The sequence below is a fragment of the Acomys minous genome (genome assembly GCF_964271855.1).
Source record: "Acomys minous genome assembly, chromosome: 11".
Classification (NCBI taxonomy): domain Eukaryota; kingdom Metazoa; phylum Chordata; class Mammalia; order Rodentia; family Muridae; genus Acomys; species Acomys minous.
Window position 1 is genome coordinate 99124902 of NC_140492.1, and position 15888 is coordinate 99140789.

Sequence of the window (15888 nt, forward strand, 5' to 3'; positions counted from 1 at the left end):
AATAGATGAAGAAGAAATAATTGCAAGACTAGCACCATAAAGCTTCCATTGGCTTCCCTGGGAATTCTCTACCTTTGAGCAAAGAGCCATGGGAGAGTTTTAGAACATCTTTCCTGGGTCAGAAAGATAGCTCAGCAGGTGAAGACATTTCATCCTAAGGCAGATAATCTGAGTTAGATGCCCAACGTCACGTGGTGGAAGAAAGGAACTTACTTTTCCTCTGACCTCCATGGATGTGTATACAAAAGCATGTGCATACATACATACACACACACACACACACACACACACACACACACACACACACACACCCCTCATAATCAGTGAGTCATTTGATTTTTATTTTATTTTTTTGGACTTTTGAGACAGGGTTTCTCTGTAACCTTGGCTATCCTGGACTCAATTTGTAGCCCAGGCTGACCTAGAACTCACAGAAATCCACCTGCCTCTTCCTCTGCCTCTGGTTCCCAAGTGCTGGGATTAAAGGCGTTTGCCACCACACCCAACAATGGTTTTCTTTTCTTTTTCTTTCTTTCTTCCTTTCTACTTTTTTTTTTCTTTTTTAAGAAAAAGAAAATTGCAGAGAATTATGGTGCACACCTTTAATCCCAGTACTCAGGGAGCTAGAATGTGCCAGACAGTATTCCAGCCCTGTTCCTGTCTTCCTTCCAAACACTGGCCCATTGCCACACGTACATGACACCAAGAGCCCTGCATCTCTTTCCATTAACATCCGTTTCCCAAGATGCTATAGACCCCTACATGCCAGAAACACCGAAGATAATAATAACTATGACATGGCATTTTCTTCAAAAAAGCACAGTACAGGAAAGATTTGGGATAATCAAAAAGTTTGAGGCCAGGACTGGTTTAACTCCCTGACACAAATGGGGCACTAGGTAGAGCTGGTTAAATGTGCGTGATTGTAGAAGGACTCTCTTGTATATTGTATAAATGTATCAACAGTCTATTTAAAACAACCAACCAATTATGGCCTATGGCTGAGGCAGCAAATAGGTGGGACTCCCAGCAGCTGGCAGAAGGGACTCTAGGATAGAACAAGGTGCAAGAAGATTCAGATGGCGAGATGTGAGGAGGACAGATGTATGGTGCCTGAACTCAGGTAACCAGCCACAAGGCAGAATGCAAATTGGTATAAATGGGTTCTTTTAAATTATGAGCTAGCCAGAGAAAAGCCTAGCTCTATGGCCTAGGTATTTGTATAAGATTCAATGAGTCTCATGAGTCTCCAGAAGCTAAGAACGGGAGGAAAAAAAAACCACCCAAAACTTAATGGTGTAATACTACACGTGATGATGAAAGAGAGTTCCTCAGACACAGAAACAGGTCAGTGGTGTCACAAACGCAGCCCAGAGAGCTGAAAGGAATACCATAAGAGACAAGGTGGCAGCAGTCAAGCCCAGCACAACTATGTACAGAAGAGGCCTTTAAACTCACTCATTATGATCATTTCTAGTTCAATCCATTTGTCCACAAATTTCGGGAATTCCTTGTTTTTAATAGCTGAGTAGTATTCCATAGTGTAAATGTACCACAGTTTCTTTATCCATTCTTCTACTGAAAGACACTTAGGCTGTTTCCATGTTCTGGCTATTATGAACAAGGCTGCTATGAACAGTTGAGTGGAGAGTGGGGTCTGACTTTCACACATACTCTGGTGCCCCATATTTGACCATGTCCCCTGGATGGGGAGGCCTGGTGGCACTCTGGGGAAGGATAGCAGGCTACCAAGAAGAGACTTGATACCCTATGATCTTATACAGGAGGAGGAGGTCCCCTCAGTCACAGTCATAGGGGAGGGGAGTAAGGGGAAAATGGGAGGGAGGGAGGAATGGGAGGATACAAGGGATGGGATAACAATTTAGATGTAATGTGAATAAATTAATAAAATATATTTTTAAAAAAGAGATGGAAGGGGGTCAGAGGACTGAAAGGAGTCCCCTCGCTGCGGCCTCTGGTCTCTTGTCCCTTCTCAGCTCCCTTCTCTCACCCGGGCCAAACAGTGCCAGAACCTAATGCAGGAGCTTAGCAAATCGCTGCAGCTAACTGGGAAATGCTCGCTTTCTGTCTCTTTCATTTCCCTGCCCTTAGTTCTTCTGCCAATCAAATATCTTTCCTTATCTCCACATGCGCAGAAGGCTTTGTTCCAGCACTGTGAGGGACACAAGAAAAACCAGTCACAGCCCTGACTCACTGTTTCCTCACCAGTCTCAAAACCAAGAAACGTACGGATAAAAATATGTAAGTGGAAATACTTTAGATACCACGCAACATGGAGATCTCATAGACGCTATGAACTTGAACGTGTCCACAGTGGCCCCTCCATTTCAGGAGTTTGACACACCTGTTCCTCCCTTCTTATCCTCTTTCCAGATGTGGCTCTTTGCAGCACCTCCAACAAGCCCACCCTGCTTTGATTTCCCCTGTCTGGAGCAATAGCCCATGCCTTTCATGTCTGTCTTCCTCCCTTTAGTTAACCACCAATGTCTTAGGCTGAGACCCAGACTCCACCTGCATCTCCCACCTCTCTGCAGCAGCATCACTCTCCCAGCTACCACCACCATCTGCAGAGGAGGTGCCAAATTCCCTTCTTGAACCCTTTTCTTTTTCTAACCCCATCACCACTACTCTGTTGGACTACTCCAATGCTCTACCTAGCCCCGGGGCTTCTGCCTGATTGTCTTCCTATTGTCTGCGCAGCAGACAAGGTGTCTTGTTTTGTGGGGTGTTTTTTTTTTTAAGATTTATTTTTATTTTATGTCTATGAGTGTTTTGCCTGCATATATGTCCATGTGCACCTGTCAGAAGATGACAGCAATCTTCTGGAACCAGAATCACAGACGATTATGAACTACCACGTGGGTGCCGAGAACTGAACCCACACCCTCTGCAAAAGCAATAAGCACTCTTAGCCTCTGAGCCATTGCCCCAGCCCTTGAGTTGATCACTTTAAAATAAGTTGGAGTACATTGCTTAGTTTAAAACCCCTCAAAGGTCTTCCATTCCATCACATCTAAACTTACATCTAAAACATGTTAGCCGAAGCCACAGGACCAACCTGCATGCTCCGTGTCTGGTCTCAGTCGCTCCACCCTTACCCAGCGGATAGGAACACTCTCTGCTCTCTGGGGCTTTCCTCTGACCTTCTGTGTCCCTTGTACATACTTAATCAGGCAACTACTTAGCCCCCTGCTCTGTGTCAGGGAGCTGGCATGGTCCTTACCTCAAGCTTTCTGATCATTCTGAATTGAGGGAGCATTTACTTTGATCCGTTCTCAGGATGCTCACCTTGCTAGTGTATTCATTATATTCCATCTAGAAAATGTTTACCCGAGACCTTCTCACCACTGACATTTCTTATGACAGATCTCGGGTTAACTGTTACCTCTTAAGAAAATCCACTACTAAACAGCTAATTCAAAATAGCCCATCAACCTCTCTCAAATCCATTGCCATTGAATTTCTCTCAATTTTTATCTTATGTGTATGTTTTGCTTGCATGTATGTATAGGCACCACATGCCTGCCTTGTGAGTTGTAGATGTTTGTGACCCACGTGTGGATGCTAGGAACCTACCTGAAATCGTCTGCAAGAGCAGCCAGTGCTCCTAAGTACTAAGCTGTCCCTGCAGTGCTAGGTATGTGATTGTGTTCCTCCTCCTTAAACTTCACTAATTCGAGGGCGCGCGCGCGCTCGCACACACACACACACACACACACACACACACACATACACACACACACACACACACACACACACAATCTCGAAGGACTGTCTCCACCCACCAGCCACCCAAGTGATGACATGGGGACTTAGCTTAGGCTTGTTCCCACCTAGCTCATATAACTTAAATTAGCCCATTTATACTAATCTACATTCTGCCACGTGGCTAACGACCCTTCTCCCTTTTTGTTTTTAGAGGGTGGGTCATTCCCTCCCTGTCACCCCACCCCCGCAGCCTGCACCTGTTTCTTACTCTCTTCTATCCTCCAGCTGGCGAATTTGCTTTTTCTTTTCTTTCCCATAGTTCCTATCTCAGCCGGATGTCCCACCTATCCTCTCCAATCAGAAAGTGATGGAGAAGATGTTTACAAAAAGCTGAGACAGGTGATCCTTCATAAAAAAATAACCAAAGTCCAGCCTGTTCTCAACTCTCTGCTGGAATAGGAAAAAACATTTGAGTAATGCAAAGAAAACTTTTACACAGTGCACAAGAGATTATCCCAACGCACACACACACACACACTCACACGTGTGTGTGAGTGTGTGTGTGTGTGTGTGTGTGTGAGTGTGTGTGTGTGTGTGTGTGTGTGTGTGTGTGTGTGTGTGTGTTCATTCAGCAAAGCCTTGATGAGCATATTCTTTGCACCAGGCTCCGTCCTAAGCAAAGTGATATGGCCTCGAACAAAAGCCAGCCCACGGCCTTGAACAGCTCAACAGCTCGTAGGGGTGGCCAGGCTGGCAATGCCATCACTCACCCTTTCCTTTCCATGGTCAGTTCTCATTGGCAAAGCACCTTCGTCTTCATCATCCCACTCCCACAGCCACGTTGTTTAGAGATGGAAACCCCACCAAAGCAAACTGAAGCTGAGAGTTTTGTAAGATGTGTCAAAGACTCATCAGCTGGTCACCATGAGAGCAGCACCTGAAAGCCTGACGTCTAGGCTCAGGTGTAGACATTACCCACTGCAGGCGAACGGCTGGCTGGACGAAAAGCCCCTATTTTGGGCATCTCTTCAGTTGGTCTTGGCTCAACCCTATCACTGAAACCACAAAGACCTTACTCAACTGTGGGTTTATGCTTGGACAAAGATGGCAACCATGGAGAAGTGGCTGCAAAGCAATGGAAGGCATACATGCTTTAGTGGCGTCGACGCTAAGCCTGCTGGACTTGGCGGCCAGGTAGATTTCCTTGTCCCTTGAGTTCCAAGAAACCTGACTTGATCTTCCTAAGCCAACAAAAGAGAGAAGGTGGGGGTGGGGAGGGAAGAGTACAAGAGGAGGAGGAGAGGACATGGAAAGAAGAGGAGCCAGAGGGGAACTGAAAGAGAGAAGGAAGCAGTGCCGGGGAGGGGAGAAAGGAGAGAGTAAGGAAAAGGAGGGGGGTCCAGGAGAGGGGGTGGTAGGGGGGGTGGGGCTGCAAATTCAAAGTACTTCTCTCTGTTACTTCCAATTCCCAGAGGACTAGGATGGAATCTCCTGGCATCTGTTTCTCCATTCACCTATGCTGCCTTCTCATTAGCTCTTTCATTCGTTTCTTCATCAACTTGGTGGGTTTAATCCAATTAATGAGTGGCAATGAGTGGTGTTTGGGGACACGCAGAAAGACCCCAGCAACCAAGACAACACCCTCCACCATCACAGTCTCTCTTCCCTTGCCTTCTCGCACCTGCCCTATGCATTAAGTGAAGTCATCTCTCTATCACCCACAATTTAGTGCATTGGGGAGGATTGGGAGGTGTGGCCTTGTTGGAAGAGGTGTACCACTGACGGTGGGCTTAAAGGTTTCAAAGCCCATGCTGTTGCCAGTGTCTCTATGTATCTGCCTCCAGCTTTTGAATAAGGATGTAAGCTCTCAGAAACTGCTCCAGTGCAATTCCTGCCTGCTTGCTGCCATGCTCCCCACCATGGTGGTCATGGATTTTAACTCTCTGAAACTGTATGCACCCAATAATCTCTTCTATAAACTAAGGTCACAGTGTCCCTTTACAGCAGCAGATAAGTAGCTAAGACAACAGCCTAATGAGAGTGATGCCTGAAATAACAAACTTTGAGATAGATTAAATGTAGTCTGTCTATAACTTCCAAGTGTGCAGAGAACATCTGGGTGTGGCTATTTTCATGCTAGCATCTCTTAGACCCTAACAGTACAAGTTTTAGAAACTTCACGCTTCAGAAATTCCCTGCAGAGTTTCAGACTTCTGACCTGCCCTTGACAGGTAGGATCTACATCCCTGTTCATAATAAAGAAGCTTCAGGAAACTGAATTTCAGCCATTATCTTAAGATTAGGTGACTGAGGTCTCAGCAAGGATGGGAAGATGGAAAATTAAGGGGACATGGGAAAGGAGAGGAGCCCCACACCCCTACTGCTCAAGAAAGAATCTCACAAAATACGTCTTAACTTGCTACTGATACATGTATTGTAGGGATTCCTTTGATTGGGTTTTTCGACCTATGCTTTTCTCTTTGGAGCCTAATAACCCGTACAATGCACTGTAAACCACCTGTGGTCTCATCTACCAAAGAGAAGTTCCTCAAATAAAAATAAATATGCCAAAACATTTTTACTTAATCTTTTAAAGCCTCTGAAAAATGTAGCCTTCAAAGTCACCGAAATCCTATAAAATTCTATTGTTAAGACACATTAATGCAAACTCTCTCTCACGCTCGAACTCTATACTTACACTTCGGTGTGTACAATTGTTCCTTTCTTAAGCACCCCCACCCCTTTTCCTTAACGCTCATGCTTAAATCCGTATTATTTTTTTCCTTAATAAATCCCAACTTTACTTTAAAAAGGAAAAAAATTTTTGCTTCAGAGACAGGTCTCCAAGGAAAACAGAGCCATAATGGAAGGAGCATCAGTCTCAAGGCCTGGAGGCTGCAATGATAATAGATGGATGGATTTAACTTGGGAAATGAACCAACAAGCCCCAGGGCTCTCTCCTTCTGATGCTGTGAACTTAATAGTATACACATAACTCACACAACTGCCTATGAGGCCGTATGGAGGCTAGAAATATATATATTTCCTAAAAGAGTGGCATTTATTACCCAATAGGTTTTTATAAGAAAGCATCAGCTGGGCGGTGGTGGCACATGCTTTTAATCTCAGCACTGGAGGCAGAGGCAGGTGGATTGCTGTGAGTTTAAGGCCAGCCTGGTCTACAAAGTAAGTCCAGGACAATCAAGGCTACACACAGAAACCCTGTCTCAAAAAACAATAAATAAATAAATAAACAAACAAACAAACAAAAAAGAAAAGAAAGCATCACATCATTAGCATCTTTTGTCAGGTGCCATTTGAGACACCGTACCTACAGAGGCACAGAAGCAGAGCTGTTGCCTCCATAGAACCTTCTAGTCTAGTAGGGAAGGAGGTTGCTTTTTAAAAATCACAGGCACACATGCATTTCATTCACAAATTCTAAGTCATTGGCTGTGATTGGCTTCCCATGATCCTAAAGGGTAAGGCACTGTCAGCCTCATTCCACAGACAATAAACTGGGAACCCAGGAGTTAAGCCGCCAAGGTTCCAAGAGCCTGGGATTTGACCCAGGTCAGCATGAGTGCAAGGCCCCACGTCTGCAGTGCCGCCCAGCGCAGAGCAGAACCTCCGCTGAGCATCTTGACAAGGGACGATAGGACATGTGAAGTCATTCTTCTGCTTTAAGGGGATGATGCCAGACAGGAAGATGATTATCTGTTGCATCCAGGGAGCTGCATCCAGCCACTGGCATCTCCGCTGTCACATTCCACCCAGTAATGAATATGGACGCCTCCTCGAGTGTTTTGTCCTGAGCGCCCCTTTAGCTCTGCTCTCATAGCCACTAGAAAATGGCCAAGAGTCTTAGCATGGCCTGGCCCTTCTCACCCTTCACTGCACCCTCGCTCATGCATTAAAGGAATATTTTTTTTAATTGCTTGAATATAAGCCAAAATAACCCCTCCCTTAGGATGCTTTTTGTCAGGTAAAGTACCCAGCCTAAATGCTTGCATCTTTTTGTCTTGTTTTTATTGTGGTTCAAAATAGTAATAAAAATTTCTGTTTCATCTATTTATACATAAATAGATTAAACCGTGCATTCACGGTGTTCCGGAGCTGTCACCACTTGCTTCTAGAATGTTCTCGTCATTACCAACTGAAACCCTGTAGCTGTTAAATATTAACTCTTATTCCCCTGTCCCCGCATCCCCTGGCAACCACCACTCTTACCTTCTGTCCCTGAGAATGTGAGTTCGCTAGAGACCGCCCCTAAGTGGACTCAAAGACAGGCACCCTTGCATGACTGACACTTCAGTGAGCATAATAGTTTCAAGGTCAATCCACACCGTATGTATGTGTTGCAATTCCTCCCCCTCCCCCCATTTTGAAGGCTGAATAATATTTTATCGTGCATACATTTGGTCCACTCATCTGTACACGAACTGGGGTTGTTTCCACCCTTTATCTGCTCTGTGTGGCAGTGCTATGAACCCTGGTGTATCGCTTTCAAAGAGCTTGTCGCATGTGTCACTCGGCTGCTCCTCCCCCAGTGGAAACCTCTTGCGGTAGGAAGTGTAAGAAAAGGAACCTTCTACCTAGACATCTTTGATGATGTCCCAAATAAGAAGGCATGGGGTTGGGGGAGCAGTACTGGGTAGGCAATCAGCGGAGGTAGTAGCACTCCACTGAGCAGTTCGGGTCTCACCAGAATGCCTCCCTATTCCTAAACACATCTGCTCCCGTGTCAGAACTTTCCTCCAACTCAGCGTGTGGGTAAAGCTGTTCACCAAGCGCCTTCTCATAAAAGACCGGCACGCTCTGACTGAGGGTGGAGTTTGCCGTCTGCGAGTACATTTTCACCAGTTACACCCTCATCCCCAGCCCTGCATTTGTGGTACTTAAAATGCCCACTTAGAGAGTCCCCCGGTACCGGCACCATACCTGGTGGGTTGAAAGGGGTCGTCTTCTTCCCCGAGCTCCCACCCCAAGTCAGCTCTTCCTCTGACCATCAGATAGCTTTTTTCCCCATAACCTTAAAGAGTTCAGCACGTCTGTTTCTGCCATGCAAATCCAGAGGAGACTGGCAGACTTTGTTTACGGCTCGCTTTTTTTTCTTTAATGGATCGACTCCTGGCACTGGTGGGCTGAGCGACAAGCTGCAGGGGAGGCGGCCATCGATCCTGGAATCCACAGATAGCTTCAAGTTCTTCTCGCCCTCGGCCATCGCCAATCAACTGGATTGTGCCTCCACAAAAGTCCCACTCGCCTCTCTCTCTCCCCTCCCTCGTCTCCCATCCATTTCCGTGGCCAACGTGCCACCTTTGCCAGCAAGAATTCTCCCTAGATGGAGTGCCAGTCAAACACTCTCTCCACAAAGCATTTCAGTGACTGTACTGAGCCCTAAGGATGAGAGAGTAACGGCGTAGCCATGGTTCCTGTCTGTGGGCCTCAATTGTCTATATGCTAACACATGAGGAGAAATGGGTATACACCACACAACCTCACAATCACTGTAGAAATTAGAGATGTGATCGGTTTTATAAAGGAGAGGCCCACGGTGCCATGTGGCTGTCTGGTAAGGCCCCTAGTATTTCTTAGTTTTTCTTTGATGTGTCCAAAAACCCCAGACATAAACACCAGAGGACTTACTTTTGCTCACAGTACATCTGGCAGTCAAGTCACGGAAGAGTTCATGTCACTGGATCTCCTCACATCTCAGGAACCTGAAAGGAAAGAGCTTGATCCAGAATCTAGACCACAGTAGAATCTTTAAGGCCCCTCACCCCCCAGAGAGCCACCTGTGCCTGCTAGGCTCCTAAAGGATCCACGGCCTTTAACTATCGTGTCACCAAGCGTCCAAGCACACTGTCCTGTAATTAACATTCTACATTCAAACCAAAATGTCCTGTGAAGAATGAACCGAAAGCTGAGGGACCACGGGAAGTAATTAGCCGGGAAGGAACTTTCTTGTAGGTGGCAGCACTGTGGCGGAAGCAGCCTGTGGAGGAAGGCTGAAGACAGTGGGCGTCTGTGCTAGAAATGGAGACATGGAGACTAAGGACACAGACGGGGCCTTGAGAACCTAGGAAGCAGTTTCCTCTTTAGCCTTTAACCTCGGCAGTGGTTTAGCACCTTTCATTTTGAAGAGGTGGCTTTGTTGACTTCTGTGCAGGACATGAGGCACAAGAGAGGGTGAGCCCAGGCACCTCACAGAGTGATTTGCACTGTACGAAGCTGGAAGAAGAGATGGTGCTTGGAAGGTGATGGCTATGGAGAAATTAGACTTATTCCGGAGATACTGGAGAGGCCAGTAGACCACTGCATTGGACTACACTGGATCATCTGTGACTGCTCTCACCCTCACCAACAGCTGCCAAGTTCCTGATACATTAACTTTATCTGGAGAGATATGAACAAACGTCTGTTCACCCAAGATACCGCATCAACATCAGACAAGAGTAACAAACCCACTAGAGTCCAGTATGGCAAGCCCATCGGTTCATTAGATTACATTCAGAAGCATGGGGGACTCAAAGGCAGTCCACCCCAGCACCGTGAGGACTATGAATGTGGCAGTCATGGAGCTCACTGAACAACCCGCAGGAGCCAACAGATAGGGCAGAGTCTCCAGGAAATCCTGCTGGTTTCTCCTTCCTTGCATTTGTTTACTGATCCAGCACCCTAGACTAACAGCAGGTCTCCCAGGAGGAACTCTAGATACCAGGAGACATGGAGTGATGCATTCTGGGTCCTAGAAGAAAATAGCGCACAAACAAGATAGGTGTTGTACCCAGCAAGGTTCTCCCTCACAGTGGAGGAAGAAGAAGAAGAGATATTCCAGGACGAGGATAACTCAAGGCAGTGGGGACACCATGGCAGGCCACCAAGGTGTACCCCCTGAGGAATTACAGGACACGCAACAGATCTGGTACAAAGGAGATTTATTATGGGAAAGGGAGAGGGTGTCTGGAGAAGGGATAGAGTGAGTGGGCCATGAGGGCAGAGAGGTGGGGGGCTAGGAAGGGAGAGAAAAGGGGGACCCATCACACAGAGAGAGAGACAGAGAGAGACAACTAGACCAGAATTACCAAAAAAAAAAAAATGCTTAGGGGGATTCTATAGCCAGAACAGAAAGAATTTAGTAAATATCATCGAGAATGTGAATAAAAAATATGAAATACAAAAATTTAAAGCAGAGCCACAACAATGAAAACTAAGAAATACTAATATAATAAACTATAATTCTAAATTTATCAGATGAACAGAAATAAACAAGATATATCCAAGCTACTTGAGGAAACTTAGAATAAGATATGAATTTATATGCCAAGTGTTGGAACAGCATCCAATCTTATAAAAACAAAACACCACTGGACATAAACTGGAAATTTAAGCCGCAATGTTATAGTGGGTGACTTTGAATACCAAGAATAATTTTGTGTAACTGGAGAAAACGTCCCAAAATATATGTGCGAGCACAAAAGACTTCAAGTGGCCAAGGAAACCTAAGCAAAATCATATTGGAACCAAAATAAGATGTACGGAAAACACCTCAGGATACTGGCACAGGTGGGTTTCCTATATAAGACTTTTTTTTTTCTTTTTTGTTTGTTTTGTTTTTGTTTGTTTTTTCAAGACAGGGTCTCTCTGTATTAGCCTTGGCTGTCCTGGACTCCCTTTGTAGACCAGGCTGGCCTCGAACTCACAGCAATCTGCCTGCCTCTGCCTCCGAGTGGAGTGCTGGGATTACAGGCATGTGCCGCTGCAGCTGCCACCACCACCCGGCCCTAGATAAGACTTTAAAAGTAGAGAAAACAAGAATTGTCACCTGGCCTCAGGCCAGCAAAGTAGATGGGCTTCACCCTACAGAACAGTCCTTGGGAGTTTGAATGAGAGTGGCTCCCACTGACTAAAATTTTTGAGTGTATGGTCCCCAACTGGTGGGTCTGTTTGGAAGGAGTAGGTGTGCTCTTGATAGAGAAGGTGGGTTGTCATTCAGGGTGAGCCTGAGGTTTCAAAGGACTCGTGGCATCCCCTCTGTGCTCTCTGCCTCCTGCTTGCTATTCAAGCTCTGAGCTGTTCCTGAGGCCATCTCTGGCTTTACTCTGCCACATGGACTCTGATCCTCTGCAACAGTAAGGCCAATAAATGCTTTCTTTAAAAAAAAAAAAAAGGAGTTCAAATTCAGCTACATAGTGGGCTTAAGGCTACTCAGGGCTCCAAGAGACCTTATCTGAAATGGAGGGGTGGGCAGCGGACCCCACCCTGCCAGGCAGTCCCAGGAGGGAGCAGATGAAGTTGATGCCACTGAGAAGCATCCTGGCCTAGCATAAGACCATGAAGGCAGGGCTGGAGAAACAGCTCAGTGGTACAGGGCACTGACTGCTCTTCCAGAGGCCCAGCATGGCAGCTCACCACTGACTGACACTCTCACATAGGCATACATGCTGGCAAAACACCAATGCATATAAAATAAAGGCAAATACATTTATTAAATATTTATATATATAAAAAAAAAGACATGAAGGGAACTCTGTCTCTTTGGTACCTTCCACCTGTGCAGAACCACTGTGCTAGGAATGTCATTGAATGTTTATTCTCTCAGTGGATTAGGGGGAGATGATGTACCCCTGTTGAGCCTGAGATATCCTAAGACTCTTCATGAGGTTCATGGCTTCACCTGCTGAGAGCTTGAGTGTGGTTTGAATAACAATGGGACTCCCAGAAGCTCATAGACTTGAACTCTTAGTCACCATTAGGAGAGGTGGCCTTTTTTTGTTTTGTTTTGTTTTTCGAGACAGGGTTTCTCTGTGTAGCCTTGACTGTCCTGGACTCACTTTTGTAGACTTTGTTGAGGGTGGGCGTGGCCTTGTTGGAGGAAGTTGAAAGAAGATGGGCTGTGAGGTGTCAGAAGCCCAGCCAAGCCTAGTGCCTCCCTCCCCACCACCTCACCCCCCCCCCTCTCTCTTCCTGCAGCCTATGGATCCGTGTCTGGCTACATGCCGCCATGCTCCCCACTGTGCTGACTGGCTGATAATGGACCAAACCCCTGAAACTATATGCCAGCCCCAACTAAACACTTAGCTTTCTGCGAGTTGCCATGGTCAGTCTCTTCACAGCACAGAACACTAAGACAGGGCCTTATTTCAAGTTAACATTTCACAACCGAGAGAAATCGCCACATCACTTCCTGTGGCCATTATTGCTGACAGATATCAGTGGCTAGGCCCAAATATGGAGAAAATAAACAAATGAACCTAAACCAATGGTCTTAAAGAGGTTTTGATTAGCTAATTTAGTTCAATATTCCATGCGGCACCAGTCCGAAAACTTCCGTCTGAAATGTTGAAAAAAAAAATGTGAGGAAGCTCTTGTTTCAGTGGTCTGTCTTGCCGGCCCACCCCCACCCCACCCCCACCCCACCCCACCCCCGACCACCCCATACCGACCCTGTTGGGGACAGGACAAAGGCTTCCTGTCTTCACTGTCCCTTCCTTCAATCTAAGCATTAGCATCCTCCCCCAAATCTGGGGGACTAACACCACACCATAATTACCATCCAATATGAAATTTTCCCAGAATGCCATGGATCCCACCCAAGTGGCAGGCCTAGGAACACAACGAATGGTGCCCACAGCTGCCGTGAGCAGGCAGTGCAGGCTGATCGACAGTGCCGTCCCAGAGGCCCCAGGGTCAGAGCATGCCGGGGGAGATTCTCCTTAGCCAAGGAGTCTGGGATTTTGTGCGGATTTTTTCTTTTTTGGCTTCACCCTTTGCTTAGTACTGTGTGGGGGTCTGCAAAGGTCATGGCCTTATTATAGCTATGGACAAAGAGAAAAGCAGTATGGGCAGGGTGTCCAAGGACCTGCTGTGTCGCTGCCCCGCCCCCAGCCCCCAGCCCAGCCTGAAAGTTCCCAAACGAGTCAAGCCAAATAATAATAATAATAATAATAATAAGAATAAGAAGAAGAATAAGAAGAAGAAGAAGAAGAAGAAGAAGAAGAAGAAGAAGAAGAAGAAGCATGAAATACTAACAATATTGAGAAACAAATGGTGGAAGTCTTAGGTGTCGTAGTGATATTGTAGGGGGTGGGTGTGAGGGGGGAGGGAGGATGGGAGGAGAAGGGGAAGGAGGGAGGGAGAGAGGGGCAGGAGTTCATGCCTTTTACATGGATACATATTGACTGAGCTATTTAAGATAAAAATTATATCTGGTATGCCCAGCAATCCAGTTGAGAGAGACAGGGGAGACTATTCAAAGCACTGTCTCTTTGGGCTGATAACTGAGAGGGTAATGAAAGGACAGGGTTAAGGTGTGTGAGCATGTGTGTGAGAGAGAGAGAGAGAGAGTGTGTGTGTGTGTGTGTGTGTGTGTGTGTGTGTGTGTGTGTGTGTGTGTGTGTTTGAAAATTTCTAAGATGAGAGGTTTTCAAATTCCACAAACACGTTCTGCCTTTCCAGGGACCCTTACAAAGTCAGACTGACTCTCAGATATCTGTTTCCTTGACCCAAGAAACCATCTGTGTGTGTGTACTATTACTGTATATGTTCTTTATGTGCCTTTTTGTTTGGTTGATTTGGTTTTTGTTGTTATTTTGTTTTTTGTTTTGTTTTCTTTGTTTGTTTGTTTGTTTGTTTGAAAGGTTTGGGGTTTTTTTAGGTTTTTGTTTTGTTTCTATGTATGTGTGTGTGTATGTATGTATGTATATGTATGTATATGTGTGTGTGTATGCCTGTGTATGGGTTTGTGAGTTGGAGTACATTGCCTTCAGAGGCCAGAGGCCTTCAGAGTCCCTGGACCTGGAGTTGCAGGCAGTTGTGAGCTCCTGGACATGGGTACCAGAAGCCAACCCCAGGTTCTTTACAAGAGCAGTACATAATCTCAATAGCTGGACCCTCTCTCTCGCCTCCAGTGTTTTGTTTTGCTATATATTTGTTTGTTTTCTTTTGTTTAGATCGAGTCTTGCAATGTAGTCTGCCTGACAGGACAATGTTAACCCAGGCTGGCTGGAATTCAGGGCAGTCCTTATGTCTCAGCGTTTCCAGTGGGGACCATGGTGGTGTGTACGCCTGTAATCCTAGGGCCTAGGAGGTAGAGACAGAAAGGCCAGAAGTTCAAGGTCATTCTCAGCTGCAAAGTGAGTTCAAGGTGAACATAGGATAAATGGGGGGCGGGGGAAGAACTTCTATATCTCCCAGGCATGAAAATACTGTTTCCTAAAAATCAATTTTCTGGGACAGACTAACAAAGAGATTTCAAGAGAAAAAGAAGCCCAGTTTCTATGATGTTCTCTTCCTTTTCTTCTTCTGATCCTTTGGGTTGAGAAAGCTATTTCTGGGGCCACACGGTTTAGATTTTTCAGCAGAGGCAGCACCTTTGCTGATGGTTCAATCCACTCAGCAAGTGGGTAGATAGCTAGAAAGTCCTTTGTAATGTCAGTGGGATTCATTTGTCTATGCCAAGGCTAAAAGGAAGCTTTGCGGCCACCTCCCTCCCCTTAAAATGCTCTCACAAGACTGACTTATCAGGAAAAAAAAAACAAAACTGAACATCACCTGGCAAGGATCTCCCTGAACCAAAGAAAGGTTCAAGTGTCAGCTTGAAAAAAAAAAAATACTTCCACGTTTCTTTCATTTTCGTAAGAGTGTGGTGACAAGCCTTGGGTGTGACTTACTCGTTGATTGGATACACAGTAGAGTCACAAGAAGCCGGCAGAAATTATAGGACAATTTAAACCATAATGGATTTTGTTTGGCACTCCTTGGTGGGAAGCTGAAATCAAACACAGTAGCAAAGTCATCAGTCAAGGGCGACTTGTCCTGCTGTCCGGGAGAACCTCCTTAAAATCCTATACATCAAGAGAGCCAGGAACAAATGGTGTTTTCACCCTCCCCCCATTCCTCACATCCTGGAGATGTGCACTCTGAGTAGCAATACTGGGACTGTAAATCACTGGGCCTTGCTAGAGACAGCAGGCCCTCAGGTTAGCCTGCAGGCTTGCTCTAGGCGTCCCAATCTTCCCTTCTCCCTCAGCTCACCTCCCGATTGCTCAACCCCTGTAGACTTGGAATTCACCTTCATTTATCTTGGTGAGGATGACATAATGGGAAATTGTTAAGGCTTGAAGGAATCACAAAGAGAGGGTCAGCTCGAAGATT

The 15888-nt window shown here is 46.0% G+C and overlaps 1 long non-coding RNA gene across 1 annotated transcript in view; it reads right to left on the reverse strand.

Annotated features, from left to right (window-relative positions):
• LOC311609544 overlaps positions 1 to 15888 on the reverse strand; it is a 134830-nt gene that overhangs the window by 110430 nt on the left and 8512 nt on the right. The window contains exons 2-3 of the long non-coding RNA XR_014783417.1: positions 15286 to 15502; positions 9379 to 9452 (exon numbers count right to left, since the gene is read on the reverse strand). This is a non-coding gene — a long non-coding RNA (uncharacterized lncRNA). The remainder of the gene's footprint in view (positions 1 to 9378; positions 9453 to 15285; positions 15503 to 15888) is intronic.